We start from the raw sequence: 14,638 nt of genomic DNA, 5'->3' as shown, positions 1-14,638 counted from the left end.
AGAAATTCTGCGAGCGGCTGCCGTTCTGCCGGTCAGGACAGACCTGGTGGCCGGGACGGCAGCAGCATGCAGAATCAGAGTGTGCTGGTCCGGTAACAACGGTGCTGGTAGGCTTACCAGCCCCATTGTTACCGGACCGGCAAACTCATAATGAGGCCCACAGGAGCACATTGTTGCAAATGGATAAACTGCTTTCTGCGCACAGGAGTACCTCTGTGACCTTTATTTTGAAGCTGAAGCAGTTGATGGTTCCAAGGAGGGAGCCCTGTGACATTGTCCTTAGGAGGTTGAAGTGCTTTATGGTACCCAGGAGAAGCACTGTGATACTTTCTGAGCCAAGAAGTTATACTTTCACATGGCATTTTAAGAGGAACAATAACGTTCTGGTTTAAGAACTTCTTGAACTCTATCTCTTGATGGAGAAGGATCTTCTCTGGGGTGAACTGTGAAATGCTAAACGTTACATTTTAATTTAAAGAACCTTTGGCAGGAACTGTTTTGGAACTATATTTCAACCATGGATGTTCCTTGATTCTTTGTATTGAACCTGACTTTGACTTGAAACCCTGGGGAAGGGGAATTCACCCAGGTTGAGAACATTACATTTTAAGGTGTTCACATACAAGTTGCCATATACCTTTTGTTTATGTTGTTGTATAAGTGTGAGGGCCAGAAATGTTATGTTAAATTGTTTTCCTTAGTTGGTTTAGGCAGGGAAACCCTGTTAGAGTAGGGCAGGATAGGGGTAGGATTTCAGACTTTTAATAAAATTGCCTTGTTTGAAAAAAAAAACTAAACTCTGTGCTCCTCACATTTCTGGCCCCTCACAAGTAGTAGTGTAAGAGTGGCCGGGTTTCTGGAGCACAGTGATGGTTGTTTTTCCCGGGTATGATGTCTTACGATGGATAGTTGTAGGGCGTGGCAGCGTTCAACACAAACTAGCTATGGTGCGGAACACAATGGCTAAATATAGGGTGCAGCGCAGTTATAGCTCAGAGCGCAGCAGGGGAATATAACAAAGCTATACCAATAGTTTGAATGTGAAGTATGGATACCTTACGTAATGTAGGCTCCATCTAGAGTATAGCTATCTTCCACACTTAGATTGAGTGCCAAAATAGCTACCTTACACAATTAGGCTAGATGGTAATAGATGATAAGAGTGGTGGGGTTTGACTGGAGTACAGTAATGGCTGTACTCTCTGTCCACACCACACTTACCTTATCCGTCACTGTAGGTTGTCTGCTTCAGGCGTCCCAGGCGAACACGGGCAAACACAGAGTAGAGCTGTTGAGATGGGAGCTGCTCTTTGCCTCTGGCCCTAAGCCGAGGGCCGCCCGGGCAGAGGCTGCCCTGCAATCCTCTTTTAAGAAGTGGAGAACCCCAATCCTCATTCGTGAATGGGGGAGGTGGGAGGGGTGAGGATAGGGAAGGGGGGCTGTGCAGGTTGGGAACCAGGGGCAGACAGGGGAGAAGAAAGTGGGAGAAACTGAAATGTTTTAAAAAGAGAAAAATGGCAGAAAAGACACCGGCCGAGGACACTCAGCACAAGGTGCAACCAGGCCATGGAGCCTGTAGCACGACCCTCTTGAATGGGCTAACAAGGGAGAAGGACCCTTTCACAAGCCTCGGTATTATGAGGCACTACGATTTCCTAGTGGAGGCCACCAATCCCTATTCGGGAACATGGGTAGTGGGCGGGATGAGGTCAGGGGACTGGAGCTGGGCAGGCTGGGAGCCAGGGGCAGGAAGGGGAAAGGAAAGAGGGAGAAACTAAATAAAAAGTTAAAAAGCAAGGAAAATCGAGGAAAAGAGGGAGCAATGAGGATGGGGCACCAGCCGAGGACACTCATTACAAGGTGCAACCAGGCTACAGAGCCTGTAGCACGACCCTCTTCTAAGAGCTAACAAGGGAGAAAGGACCCTTTTGCATGCCTCAGTATTATGAGGCACTACGATTTCCTAGTGTGGACCAGCAAATGGAAGAGCCTCTTCCATGAAGAACGCTGGACTTGTGCTAAAGTGGCTGAATACAGCCTGATGTATTTACATCAAGAATTACAGTGAAAAATGTTAAATGAGATAATGAAAGGCTATTAATCAACACTGATGCACCATTGACTTCCAACTTTTGGAACTCAATGGAAATTAAATAGACTGATATTTGAGCTACTGCTGTATATGGAAAATAAATACAACTCAATTTTGAGATAACCATCTCCTCCTATAAGGTATCTCCAAGTAAAGACAAGTCGATTATCATTTTAGTTCACACCTTATGAAAGGGCAATATATTGTTAAGGCTAGATAAAGACCTGTGTGGGTCGAAACACGTGTTCGCTTTGGTGGCTGTAGTTGTCATAAACTTTGTAAAACATTTCATTAAAAGTTAGACACTGAATAAAGCACAATACCTTTATTTGTGTACCTAATATATGGATCAGGATACTTTTCTCTAAACTACCTGAGCATGAAAGCGCCATAGGAAACCTGTTACCAATTTTGTCAATCTCAGGCGACGTCAGGGCACTGCCTCCCCCTGCCTACACACACACATCCTGGTCAGCACCCAGCATATATTTCAAACCCAGTGCAATACGCTTCTAAGCAAAGTTAGAAACAAAGTTCTAATACCCTATCCTAGTGAATTCAATGGAGAAAGGCCTACGCACAGACAGCACATTCACTTAGTCGCAGAAGGACGGCTATGCAGGAGCAATAACGATCAGACTGAAACCGAAAAGCTGCAGGAAGTGGAGGATCCTCTGTATAACTCTTAAAATGATTGTAAACGAAGTAGACAACATTATCCAGCTGCTTGCGAGAACTGCAAATATTAACTAAAATGAAGATCATTTTTATAAACAAGCCACCCTTTCCAACACATTTTACAATGCATATTGAAAAGGTAACTATAATGAAATAGACCCACCTGATTAAAGCAGCAACATTTCTAAAGTGCAGGGAAAAAGCAAGGGGAACACTTTGTGATCCCAACCTTTGGCCAACGTTTGTTACACAAGCCGTAGTTAAAGTATGTAGTGGGGGGGCATTGCAATTCACAAGTTGTAGTTCGGCCAATTCATGCCGTTAACATTGTCAATTTCCATGGCAATGAAATAGTCTGCTTCCTAAAAGCCCTTTTCTCTTATCTGTAACATTTTTTACCATTAGCACCACCCCCACGTGCCAAAACCAAAAAGACAGACGCTGATCTTTTGCAGTCCTTAGGGCACTAAAATCTGGTAAATGGACAGGGGCATGGGGGGGCAGAGGGGACAGGCGCGAAAAGCATACAGACACTATATCAGTGATAGAGTGTATTAAAGAGTCCATAAAAGTCTTCTTCTTTAGTGTCAGGCTGCTATCTGAAAGGCTAATGAGGATCCCATTCAGTCAAGTCCCCCAAAAGAGCTGTCCAAAATAAACTTCTGGTCACCAACAATTCCCTTCATCTACTTTATGCCTAGCACCCAGGGCTTTAAGTGTGCCAGGCCTAGCCACGCGGAGTCCTTTCAGTCTCCGAAAATTGGGTCTGAGAGATAGCCATGCTGGGGCTCCCTAAAGTCCCCTTGTAACCCCAGCCCAGCAGAAGCCAAGTCCTTTTTTCTAAAGCCTGAAGATCTCAGGTATGAGGGAGACCTTTAGGCTTTAGAAAAGGCTTTTTTCTTTATTAATTTTGCGTCGACCCTGCCAGTTAATCCTTTGATGCAGTGCTCATTACCCTTGCACCGCAATACAAAGTGGTGCCTGGCAGAGGGTTGGCGTCACAATTAAGAGTCAACAGTTACCTGAATGCCACCTGTTAGGCCAAACAGCTTTTGCAAAATCGAAAACAAAAAGGGTCATTGGGCCTCATTACGAGGAAGGCAGTAGAGGGATAACGGCGCCGGTAGAGCTGCCGGCCCGTTATCCCTCTACCGCCTCATTACGAGGTCTGCTTGCGGATCCCGCAAAGGACGTCTGGTAAAACCAGGCATCCTTAGCGGGACCCGCTAGTAGAGCAGGATGCTAACAACGGGCCAGTCACTAACGGGCCCTTTGTTAGCTGGGAATGGGGATGTACTGGGTCCGAGTTCCAGGAAAGGGCATTACTGGGCGCTGCAAGGTCGGAATTCCTGGAATTCCATTCCTGGAACCCGGACCCGGTACCCGGTATGGGGTTAGCCATGCCGCTAAAAGCGGCATGGCTACCTCCATACTCGTAATGAGGCCCATAGTCTAACAGGCAACTTTCAGGTCCGATAAGCAGGGTTCAAAATTGAGGGGAACTGAGAGCTATTTAGCTCCTACCTGTAGCCCAGGAGAGCCTGGTTAGCTTGACACCACAAGTTACCAGGAGCTACTTTTGGCTTCCCAGGCCAACTGATTAACTTTGTGCATTTGGTACAATCCATACACATTAGGTCACATGTCTATGACATTTACAATAGAATGAGTAAAAAATAATGGGCAAAATGATAAGTCTGCCCCTTTTGTGGAAGTAAGATTTGTGCCAATGGTAGCTCCTGCTCACTGGTTAACACTGGATACCAGGAGCAGATTTTAGCTCAATTTGAGCTCCTGCTTATCCAATCTTAATTTCGACCCCTGGATACATTTTGCCTCTTAATTGCAGTGCTGACCACCTGCCAGGCCATGCCCCTTTTTAGGCACGCCCCTCATTAGAGCCCTGGCTCAATTGTGCATGCCACTTAAAGTGCTGCTTGCACCATAAAAAGCAGTATTCCATCCACCTTAACCTCCCACGTTTTCTCATCACTGTCCATTCTTAAATAAATAAACAAAAACATCAATGCAAAGGCAAACTACCCCCGACAAGACCATGTATGTCAGATTCCCACTTAAGTACTGCCTATCACAAAGCAGCACATGGAGCCCTGAACCTTTATCTGCCCTGCCCCAGAACTTTCTATCTATTCCTTTTTTCTGCTTACAATTCTGAGACTTGTAGTTAATGTTTACCCATTTTAAATTTAGGAATCTACAAGTTACGCTATGTTACTATTTTTTTGCACTGCGCCAAATCCCCACCATGATTGTTTCAAAGTTAGAAGTCCCAGAATTCCTGCAAAAAACAGGACTGTGTGACTTAGTAATGGCAAGGGAACATTTGAGAGCTCTGCATGCACCATTTTTGTTTGGACTATTAGGTGGCACCTATAAGCCAAAACTATTGCATTAGAGCACAAATAGGGACAGATGGAATATGAGGAGGGACACAAAGCTTGTAGGTGTTTGGTTATTTACCCACCCATTTGGGTGCCCATGGCCATGGTAATCACTATGTTAATGTTAAAGGATGTTTATACCGCGCACGATCACCACCATAGTGGTCCCCTGGCGCTCTGGCAGATCTGAAAGAAAGGGGGGTAGGTTAGGGCGTGTTAGTAGGACAAAGTTTGGAGAAAGAGCAAGGGAGCTGTGATGTGCTGTTGGCAGCTTCAGTTAGTTTAACACCGTTCCCTGAGCTTTTTGTTGTGGTATCTGGTCGGAGTCTGTTGTGTGCTGTTGTGTAAGACTCTGTGTCGTGTGTTTGTTGTTGCGGTGTGCTGAAGTGTGTGTGGGTATGGTATGGTATGGTATGTGTTTAGTTAGGGTTTGAGAGGTGTGTGAGGAAGGTGAGGTTTTAGTAGGATTGGTTATTAGCATTGTTGTCTGGAGAAATGCACACACATTGTGTGTCCTTCGAGATTTAGACAAGATTTCTTCCTTACAGTGCCCTAGTTTCAGCACAAAAGGGCTGTCTCTCATCTCTCTGTCCATACGTTGCATTAGTTTAGCTCTACAATTCTATCTTTTTTCTTACTCAGGCCAGCCCTGTATCCCAGTTTGCGCCTGACGCAAGCTGAACCCTCAGATCTATCCAGTTGCGGCCTATGCCCACACCCATAGCTCTGTCTGAGTGCGACGCGGAACAGTGCAGTCCTTACCAGGATGCCTGGATTGTCACAAGTGTATCACCATACCTATGCCTCAGATTATTTTTTTGTGTGTGTTGGGTTCATCGTTACGAGTCAGCACATCTCCAAGAATGCTGCTGGGGTATCGTGTATGTCAGTCTAGTGCATTCCGTCTTCTACTTGCTTGATTGGGTGTGGGATTCTTAGTGTGCTGATAGTGGTCCCATTTGGCTAGTGGGTTGGCTTAAAAGGAGGGTTGGTTTGAGGATGGTTGTCTTGTGAGAGTGAGGTAGTAGTTGGATCGTGTGGATGCAAAATTGTGTTGGGTTGGGGTTTACACAAGGTTCATGTAGTCATGTCTGTCAGGGCAATGCTTGGTAGTGGGCGAGGTTGATAGTTGTGCCTGTTGTTGTGTCAGCCTTGTTAGCTATTGTTCTGTCCTGATTCGGTTGTTGCTTGTGGTCAGATTCTGACTAGCGTGGTCTCTTCTGTTCTTGCGGGTGGTCCCCTTCTCTGCTGGTTCTAGGTGTTATCTGTGTCATCAGGGGTTCCATCGACTGGTTCTCTTTGAATTTTTGGTTTTATTGTTTCAGTTGTTTCAGTCTGGTTACGAGGTGTTGAGCCAGGTTTTTAGTAGTTTTCAGAATTTTAGAAGGTCTTTGGTGTTTCTTATTTCTTTCGGGAGGTTGTTCCAGGTTTTTACCGCCAGGTGGGAGAAAGAGGAGCCCACAAGTATTTTCCCGGCGTATGGCTTTGGTTCCAGGTGGATTTCATTGCTTGATCTAAACTGTCTCGTTGGCTTGTAGATGGTTATTTTCTTTTGTAGGAATTCTGCACCTTGTTGGCTAATTGCCCTGTGTGTTGTGCACATTGGGCCTCATTCAAAGTTGGGCGGTAAGGGATACTGGGCACCGGTAATGAGACTGGTGCCAGTAATCCCTTACCGCCCTACTACAAGGTCCCTTAGCAGGTCCCACCAGGAACGGCAGGTCTGACCAGCCGTTCTAGACGGGACCCGTTAAGGGACCAGGGCGCTAATAATGGGCTTGCAAGTCGCAAGCCGTTATTAGCGCCCTCCCCATTCCCATTGATCCCTATGGCGGCTCAAATGGGAATGGGGAATGGCATTTTCAATGGGGACTTACCGGTCCCACAAAGGTCAGACTACACCGGTAAATCCCCATTGAACTATACCGGTGCTGGACCCGTTATTGGTGGCAGTCATGGCGCAAATAGCGCCATGACTACCACCAACCTCGGAATGAGGGCCATTGCCTTGAACGTGATATGTTGTTTGCTTGAAAGCCAATGTAGTATTATTAGCACTGGTGTGATTTGATCTCTTCTAGATAGTTTGAGGAGGATTCTAGCTGCAGCATTTTGGTTGTGTTGTAGTTTCTTCAGCAGGTGTTCCGGCATTCCGAGGTAGAGGCTGTTCTCGTAGTCGATTCTTGACATTATGAGGGCGATGATCAGTGTTTTGTGGGTGAAGGACAGGTATGGTAGGATTATTTTTGTTGAGTGAAGGTGGAAGAAGCATTTCTTAATTATTGCGTTTACTTGTGGTTCTAGTGTTAGTGCGTTGTCCATTAGGAATCCCAGGTTTTCGACTACGTTTGATGGTGTGAGCATGATACCCAATTCTATCGGCCACGTTATGTAGGTGTTGTTCTCTTGGTTTTTGGATATAATCATGATTTCTGTCTTTCCTGGGTTGATCTTAAGGTTGCTGGAGTTCATCCAGTCATAGATTTCTTCGAGACATTCTCCTAGAGTTGAGTGTTCTTCTTGTGCATCTTCGATTTTGTAGATGATTTGATTGTCGTCTGCGTAGATGTAGCATGTAAGATTGTATTTTTTTAAGATCTTGATTAGCGGAGTCTGTTAAATGTTGAAGTACAGTGGTGATAGTGAGGTTCCTTGTGGTACATGGCAGTTGTTAACTCGTGGAGCAGATTTGAAGGGTTTTATCCAGGCAGTTTCTGTTCTATTTGCTAGGAAGATTTTATCCAGAGTAGTGCTAAGTCCATAATACCTATATCTTCTAATCGCTTGATGAGGCCGTCATGGCTTACTGTGTCAAATGCTGCCGAGAGGTCAAGAAAAATCAGTGCTGAGGTTGTGTTAGAGTCGGCATTTGTCTTTAGGACATCCCAGATGGATAGGAGTGCCGATTCTGTCTGATGCTGACATGTGCTTGGTCCAGCAATTGGTGTTTTTCTACGTGCTCTTGGGTTAGTTTGTATACGTAGGTTTCTAGGTGTTTCGCTGGGTAAGAGATGTTTGAAATAGATCTGTAGTTGGAGAGGTCTTTCACATTTCCACTTGTGTTCTTAAGTAGCAGTTTAATATATGCCGATTTCAAGGATCGTGGTACAGTCCCTGTGGCGAGCGACAGATTCAAGAGACTTCTGTAATATTCTGATGGCGTTCCTTGCGCGAGGATTGATTTGTAGATGTCTGGGGGTAGGGACCCATGGGTGAGCTTGCTTTCTTGCTATGTTTTACTAGCTGACAAATGTCTCCACTGATATTTGCAGGAAGTTTTGGAGTTTGTGCTCTTGCTCCTTGTTGGATCCGTTTGGTTGTGTGTTAGGATTGGTTGGTCTGTTTTGTATGATTTGTCAGATGTTGTTTATTTTTGAAATGTCTGCTAGGTTGTTGCATTGTTTCTGTGAAGGTATTGGAGTGTTGTCGCAACCTGGTGGGTTTCTCATTTTGTTTATGATGTTGAACATTTATTTTTGTGTCTTGGTGGCTTTGGTGATTTTGTCGTCATAGTGTCTTTTCTTTGCCTTTTGAATTTCCTTCTTGTATGATCAGATTTGTCTCTGGAACTGAGTTTTGTAATGTTGACCATATTCTTTCCTCCATTCTAGTTCCAGCTTCTTGTTCTTTTTCATGGTGCTTAGTAGGGAAATTAACCATATTGCCTGTGCTCTTTTTCTTGAGCAGGTAAACAGCAATAGGTCTGTTTTTTCCATCTCGGTCTGACTTCTCCAGTTTGGTCGTGGTTGGTTTTGCCAACTCCAGTTGCTCCATTAGGTTGCTTGCTTTGACGGATTTCCAGTTTCTTTTTGTGGTGGTTGAGGGTTTGAGGGGCTGGTTGGTAGCTTTAGTTGGTAGTGTGATCACAAATGGAATGATGAGATGGTCGCTCCAAAGTATCTCTATTGGCGGTGGGGTGGTGATTACGTTTTTGTTGGCGAAAATTGCATCAAGTGTGTGCCCTGCCGAGTGTGTTGCTCCTTTGACCAGTTGCTGTAGCTTCATGGTTGCTAGTGGTCCGATTAGTGAGCTTTGTGAGTTGGCATGTTTTTCTTTGAACCATATGTTGAAGTCCCCGAGGATTATCAGCTGGTCATGATGGATGTCTATGTTGGTGATGGCTTCTATGAAGTTGTCGACAAAGGTTTAATTGTATATCGGTGGTCTGTAAACCAGTATGAATTTAATGTTTATTTTTGCATTCGCTGATGAGAGTATGACCATTGATTCACAGTTCAATGTTTAGAGGTTTGTCTGTTTTTATTTTCACGTGTTCTTTGAATGCTATAGCGAGGCCTCCTTTTTTCCCATTCCTCTTTAACTGTAGGCATTTGAAGTTGATCGGGAGGCAGCTTTGGAGTGTGATTTTGTAGATGTCATCCGGCCATGTTTCTGTGATGAATAAGATGTTCATACCGTTGTCGCTCAGTAGGTCGAAGATCTCTGTTGAGTGGTTTGACATTGATTAGGTTGCAGTGGATTTTTATGGTATAATTTGGTTTGTGCTTTATTATCGTTGTCTTCTGATTGGTGTTTTGGTTTTCTTCCATGTAGATCTCCGGTTGTGGTGGTGGTGGTATAGTTGTGTTTGTGTTGAACAGTTCTTCTAGGTAAAGTCATAAGTTTTTGTTTTCTTCAGGCTCCTCTTCTAAATTTTGTGGCTGTTGAAGTGTGGGTCCTCTTGTTTTGGTGATACATGGGGCAAGAGTGTTGATCGTGTTCTTGTTCCCTCTGGCTTTGTCCGTTCTTCTGCGTGGTTGTGTTCTGTTGTCGGTCAATCTTGATTCTTTCATTGGGTTGGTTTGTTCCAGTGAGTGGTTGTTTGCGATGTATGGTGTTAGGTATAGGTACTTTTATCATCTGTTCTCTTTTCGATGGGAGTGTGTTCTGCATTTGTGGATCTGTAGTGGTGTTAAATTGGGTTTGTTCTCTCTCCCATTTGTCCCATTTGTCTTTCTTGTGGTCCTGTTCATTTTTGTGGCATTTTGTGTTATTTGGTGGTAGGTTGTGGGGTTGATGTTTGAGTGTTTCTCCCTTTTGGGTTTTGTTTGTGTGGTCGGGGTCCTTGTAAATTAGTTGGTTTTGTTTCCTTTGAGTTTCCTTCGTGGTTGCCTTCGGGTGGCTCTGTTTTTTCTTCCTTTCATGTGCGTTTGTGGGCGTGGTGCTGTCGTCGCGCACAGTCAGTCTTGGGTGCTTAGTCTTGCTGTCTCACTGGGTTAGTCTGGGGTGAGGCGGGTTTGTCCAATACAAGCTTGCAGGCTGTCTAGTGGTGTGGCTTGCTAGATAATGTGTGTCTGGTTCAGTTTGTGGCTAAGGTGAAGCAGATTGTGTAGCTGGTGGGTGTGGGGATGATCTAGTCGGGGTTATATTTGGGATGATCTAGTCAGGGGTTATATAACTGGGACAACTCTCTAGTTATTAATTTGAGATTATCAGTGTGGTGCTGGTTAATATTCACAGTTCTGTTTTAAAGTGGCTGAGGCCAACGGTCACAGTTTTCTCTAGATCTGACTCAAGGCAGCATTGACAGTTCTATTCTTAATGTGGCTGAGGTCAATGTCCTAACTCGATGTGACTCAAGGCAGCACCAGCAATTCTCTCAGAGTGTGACGCAGGCTAATATTCACAGTTCTATCTCAATGTGGCGCTCTCTTGATGTGACTCAAGGCTATATTAACAGTTCTCTCTGAGTGCGCTGCAGGCTAATATTCACAGTTCTATCTTTGTGTGGCACAGACCAATATTCACAGTCCTATCTCAATGTAGCACAGGCTAGTATTTACAGTTCTATCTCAATGTGGCAAAGGCTAGTGTTTGCAGTTCTATCCCAATGTGGTACTGTGTAGATGTGACTCATGGCAATGTTAACAACTCCCTCTGAGTGTGATGCAGGCTAATATTCACAGTTCTGGCTCAATGAGGCACAGGCTAGTATTCACAGTTCTATCTAGATGCAACTTGTGTAATAATCACAATACTCACTAGTTACGAAGCGTGTTAGTATTAGCCTGGTCTGCTATGTTCGGAGGTTAATTAGAGTGGCAGCGCTTCCAGAGTCCAGTTCCTGCTTCTCCATGCCCAAAACACCTCCTCATGGGAACTCTTTCAGCTCGCTTTAATTAAGTCATACCTTCAAACTTTGCACTCAAAGTACCTGCCAGCATTTTTTCAGAGCAGTTTTCTGGGAGTTAATTATTTAATTGGGGCTGTAAACACGCTATTTATATAATAAAAATGTCTTAACCAGGTCTGCCTTCAGACAGTCGATTTATAAGCACCATGTGTGTCGTTCAATGAAGTCATTTTTGGTTTGTTTATGCGTATTAGGCATTTCTAGGTACTGCTATTAGATGCCCAAGTGTACAATTTTGCACCACTTACTACCATCAATGGCCAGTTAATAACACTATTGCAGTGCCTGGCATGTGCTTTTTCCCATGCCTATACAAAAGCCCAACCTGTTGGCATTATCAATATGTGCTAAAGACATGCTGGATGTAGCCTATGGATGGATGATGGTGCACAAGAGGAGAGGCTACCAAATAGTAGCACTTTCCTTCCACACTAGTACAGAGCTCACACTTTATAACAAATGACCCGTGACTGCCACATCCAATCCTGTTTTGTTTACCTTTAAATTCTAGTATGTCGTTTTTTATATTATAAATGCTGCACTCCAAGTCCCAGAATGAAAATAAAAATGGACTGCTAGGTGAGTTGTCCACACTTTAAGAACAGGGTATTGCTCTGAAAATATGAGTGTCAATCCCCGGCCAGTATCTGGAACTCTGCATTTAGTGACACTCCTGCTAGTAATTACAAGAGAGCAGCAGGGTCGGACTGGCCCTTTCGGTCTTTCGGCCCGTGGCCGAACGACTTTGGGGTCCCCTGGGGCCGGTTTTCCGGCAGCCACCTCTGGGCCGTTTTTTTTTTTGTAAAAAAAAAAAAAAAAAAATGTTCAAATTTTTTTTTTTTTTTTTATTGGCAGGCCCCCGGGCCCGGCCTAGTGTGTGTGTGTGTGCGCTGCAGTGCGCTGAGCCGCGTCGCGAGTATTCGCGGGCCGAGGCCAAGTCAGATGGAGATGGAGGGGGGGTGAGTGAGCCGCCTGGGCTGGGTGAGCCAGCCAGTCAGTGAGGCAGGGCATGGAGGCAGGAGCCAGGAGGGGGAGGCGCCGCGCGCCGGCGGCACACTATCTGAGTGAGAGTCTGCACAATCATCATAGCAAGGTAACACTAGTCACTAGATGTTACCTTGCTTTGATGATTGCATCTGCATCATGCATGCATCATAATTTATGATGCATGCAGATAGATGCAGTTGCATGTGCATAATTCATTCACGGCGTCGCGTCGGTGGGCCTGGGCCACCACCAGGCCGGCGGCTGTGCCGCCAGTGCCACTTCAGGGGGCCGGTGTGCCTGCCGTGTGTGTGCTCACCAGCTCACGAGCCTCTGGCCTGCGGCTGCGGCGGCCAGAGAGAACGACTTGTTTAATCTGTGGGAGGGAGGCAGGCTGAAGCAATTGCAAACACACACCAAAGCAATTGTAACACCTGCCTCCCTCCCCTCCGAGTCCTCCTGACCCTGGGGGGTTGGAGCCTCCAGCCTGCCTGCAGGGCTGACTGAGGGCTCTGCTGAGCTGGGGCCGGCACTGTAAGAACACAGTGACACATTTCACACTTGCTTTCAACTTTGCTGCAGGAAGTAAGTAACACTTCTTTGCAAAGTTGAAAGCAACTGTCTTCAACTTGTGCCTGGGGGCTGGGCTGGGCCCCGGGGCCGACGGCGCAGTGGACGAATAAGTTGAATAACTGGACCCAATGAAAATTCGGCTGGGGCAGGCAGTGCCTGCCCACCCAATTTGCCGCCAAATCGCCAATGCATACATTATGCTGCTGGCTGCTGCTATATGAGCCCCCACCCAAGCACGCACCGTCTGCAGTGGACCTCGAGACCGACAGTACCAGTGCCCACAGCCCACACAGGACAGGAGGACCACAAGGCAGCACTGAGGCGGCCAGCAGACAGTGGAGTGCCCAGTGCCAGTGCCGGCCACACAGCCCACAGACAGCAGCCCAGCCAACAGCCAGCCAGTCACTGAGGTAAGGAGTGGAGTGGGACTACTGTGAGCAACGTAAACATTAGGGCAGAGCCTGAGGAAAAACATGCATAACAAGTGCCTGTGTCTCAGCCACACCGTCCCTTTTCAGGGGATTTCCCTGCCATGCCATGCAATGTGAGTGTGCCTGGGGTGAGGGTGCATGCAGGTCTGCTGTGCCCACAGTGCCAGTGATGCGCGCACACACACTCGCACATCCCGCTCAGACCCATCCCTCATTACCCTCGTGCCACTGAACTCATTGGAATGGCTCCTTTCTCATTTTCTGAGCCTCTGGGCGCTATGTTGAAGCACGCCAAAGGGGTGTTCACTGGGCACTGTAAATGTGCCCCATGCCATGTGAGTGTGCCTGGGGTGGGGGTTCAGGTCTGCAGCTGTGTGCCACAGTGCCAGTGATGCGCAGTGCGCAGCGCACACACTGCTGGCTACACTGAGCAACTGCTAAGGTGAGAGGCACCGCTGCTGCCCACTTGCTGCCTCTGACCTCTGATCCTGGGCTTACCGTGCAGGTCTGCTGTGCCAGTGATGCGCACACGCACGGCACATCCCGCTCAGACCCATCCCTCATTACCCTCGTGAGTCCGAGTTGCCAGCTATAGCATACCGTGTCCTCGCAGTGATGCGTGGCGCATGAGCCAAACTGAAATTGCACTGTCACCAAAAAGGAAGAGCGCGAAATGCCCCCTCGCCCCCCCACCCGCCGCACAGCCCTCACTTGGAGCAATACAAACGGAGCAGGGGATGAATACTACCCCCACCCCCCAGCCCCACCCGAGCCCTTCCTGGCACATCTGCATTAATTTCGCGGTTTATTTTCCCTGGGGGTGGGCAGGGGGCGGGCGTCGATTGGCACCTACCCATGGGTTGGTGACTTTTTCTTTGAAAATGATGCATTGATTTTTTTTTTCCGATTTCCTGCGGTGGTATTTTCACCCAATGTTATTTTTTATGTAATTAGAGGGTGGGGGCCAAACCCGGGGAAGAGAAAAGGAGTAGGGGGCTCCTTTGGCGCGAGGCTGCAGCGAAGAAGCAGGGTTCGAGTTTCTGAGCAGGAAGGGGGTGGGGGTTGAATTATTAATGCACTTTGCAAGCGGCGAGAGTAGTTGGTGGCGAGAAGTGTCCATTCCAGGCTGCTGCAGAAAAGGGGGGAAGAGGGGAGCTTTTGTATTTTCGCACCTTCTGCCGGGGAAATAAAGGAGGGGGCTGGGGGGAGTACCTGCCCGCTTCTCTTTTTTTCCCTCGTTCTTTCTGGAGGGAGGGGTAGCAAGGAATTGAGGGAGCGAGAGCGAGGTAGCTTGCGAGGGAGGGGAGACCGTCGTTCCCAGAGCAGAGAGAGGTAGCGATCGAGA

The sequence above is a fragment of the Ambystoma mexicanum genome, chromosome 10 (assembly GCF_040938575.1).
Source record: "Ambystoma mexicanum isolate Mex_15411 chromosome 10, UKY_AmexF1_1, whole genome shotgun sequence".
Taxonomy (NCBI): Eukaryota; Metazoa; Chordata; class Amphibia; order Caudata; family Ambystomatidae; genus Ambystoma; species Ambystoma mexicanum.
This window is presented reverse-complemented; position numbering follows the sequence as displayed.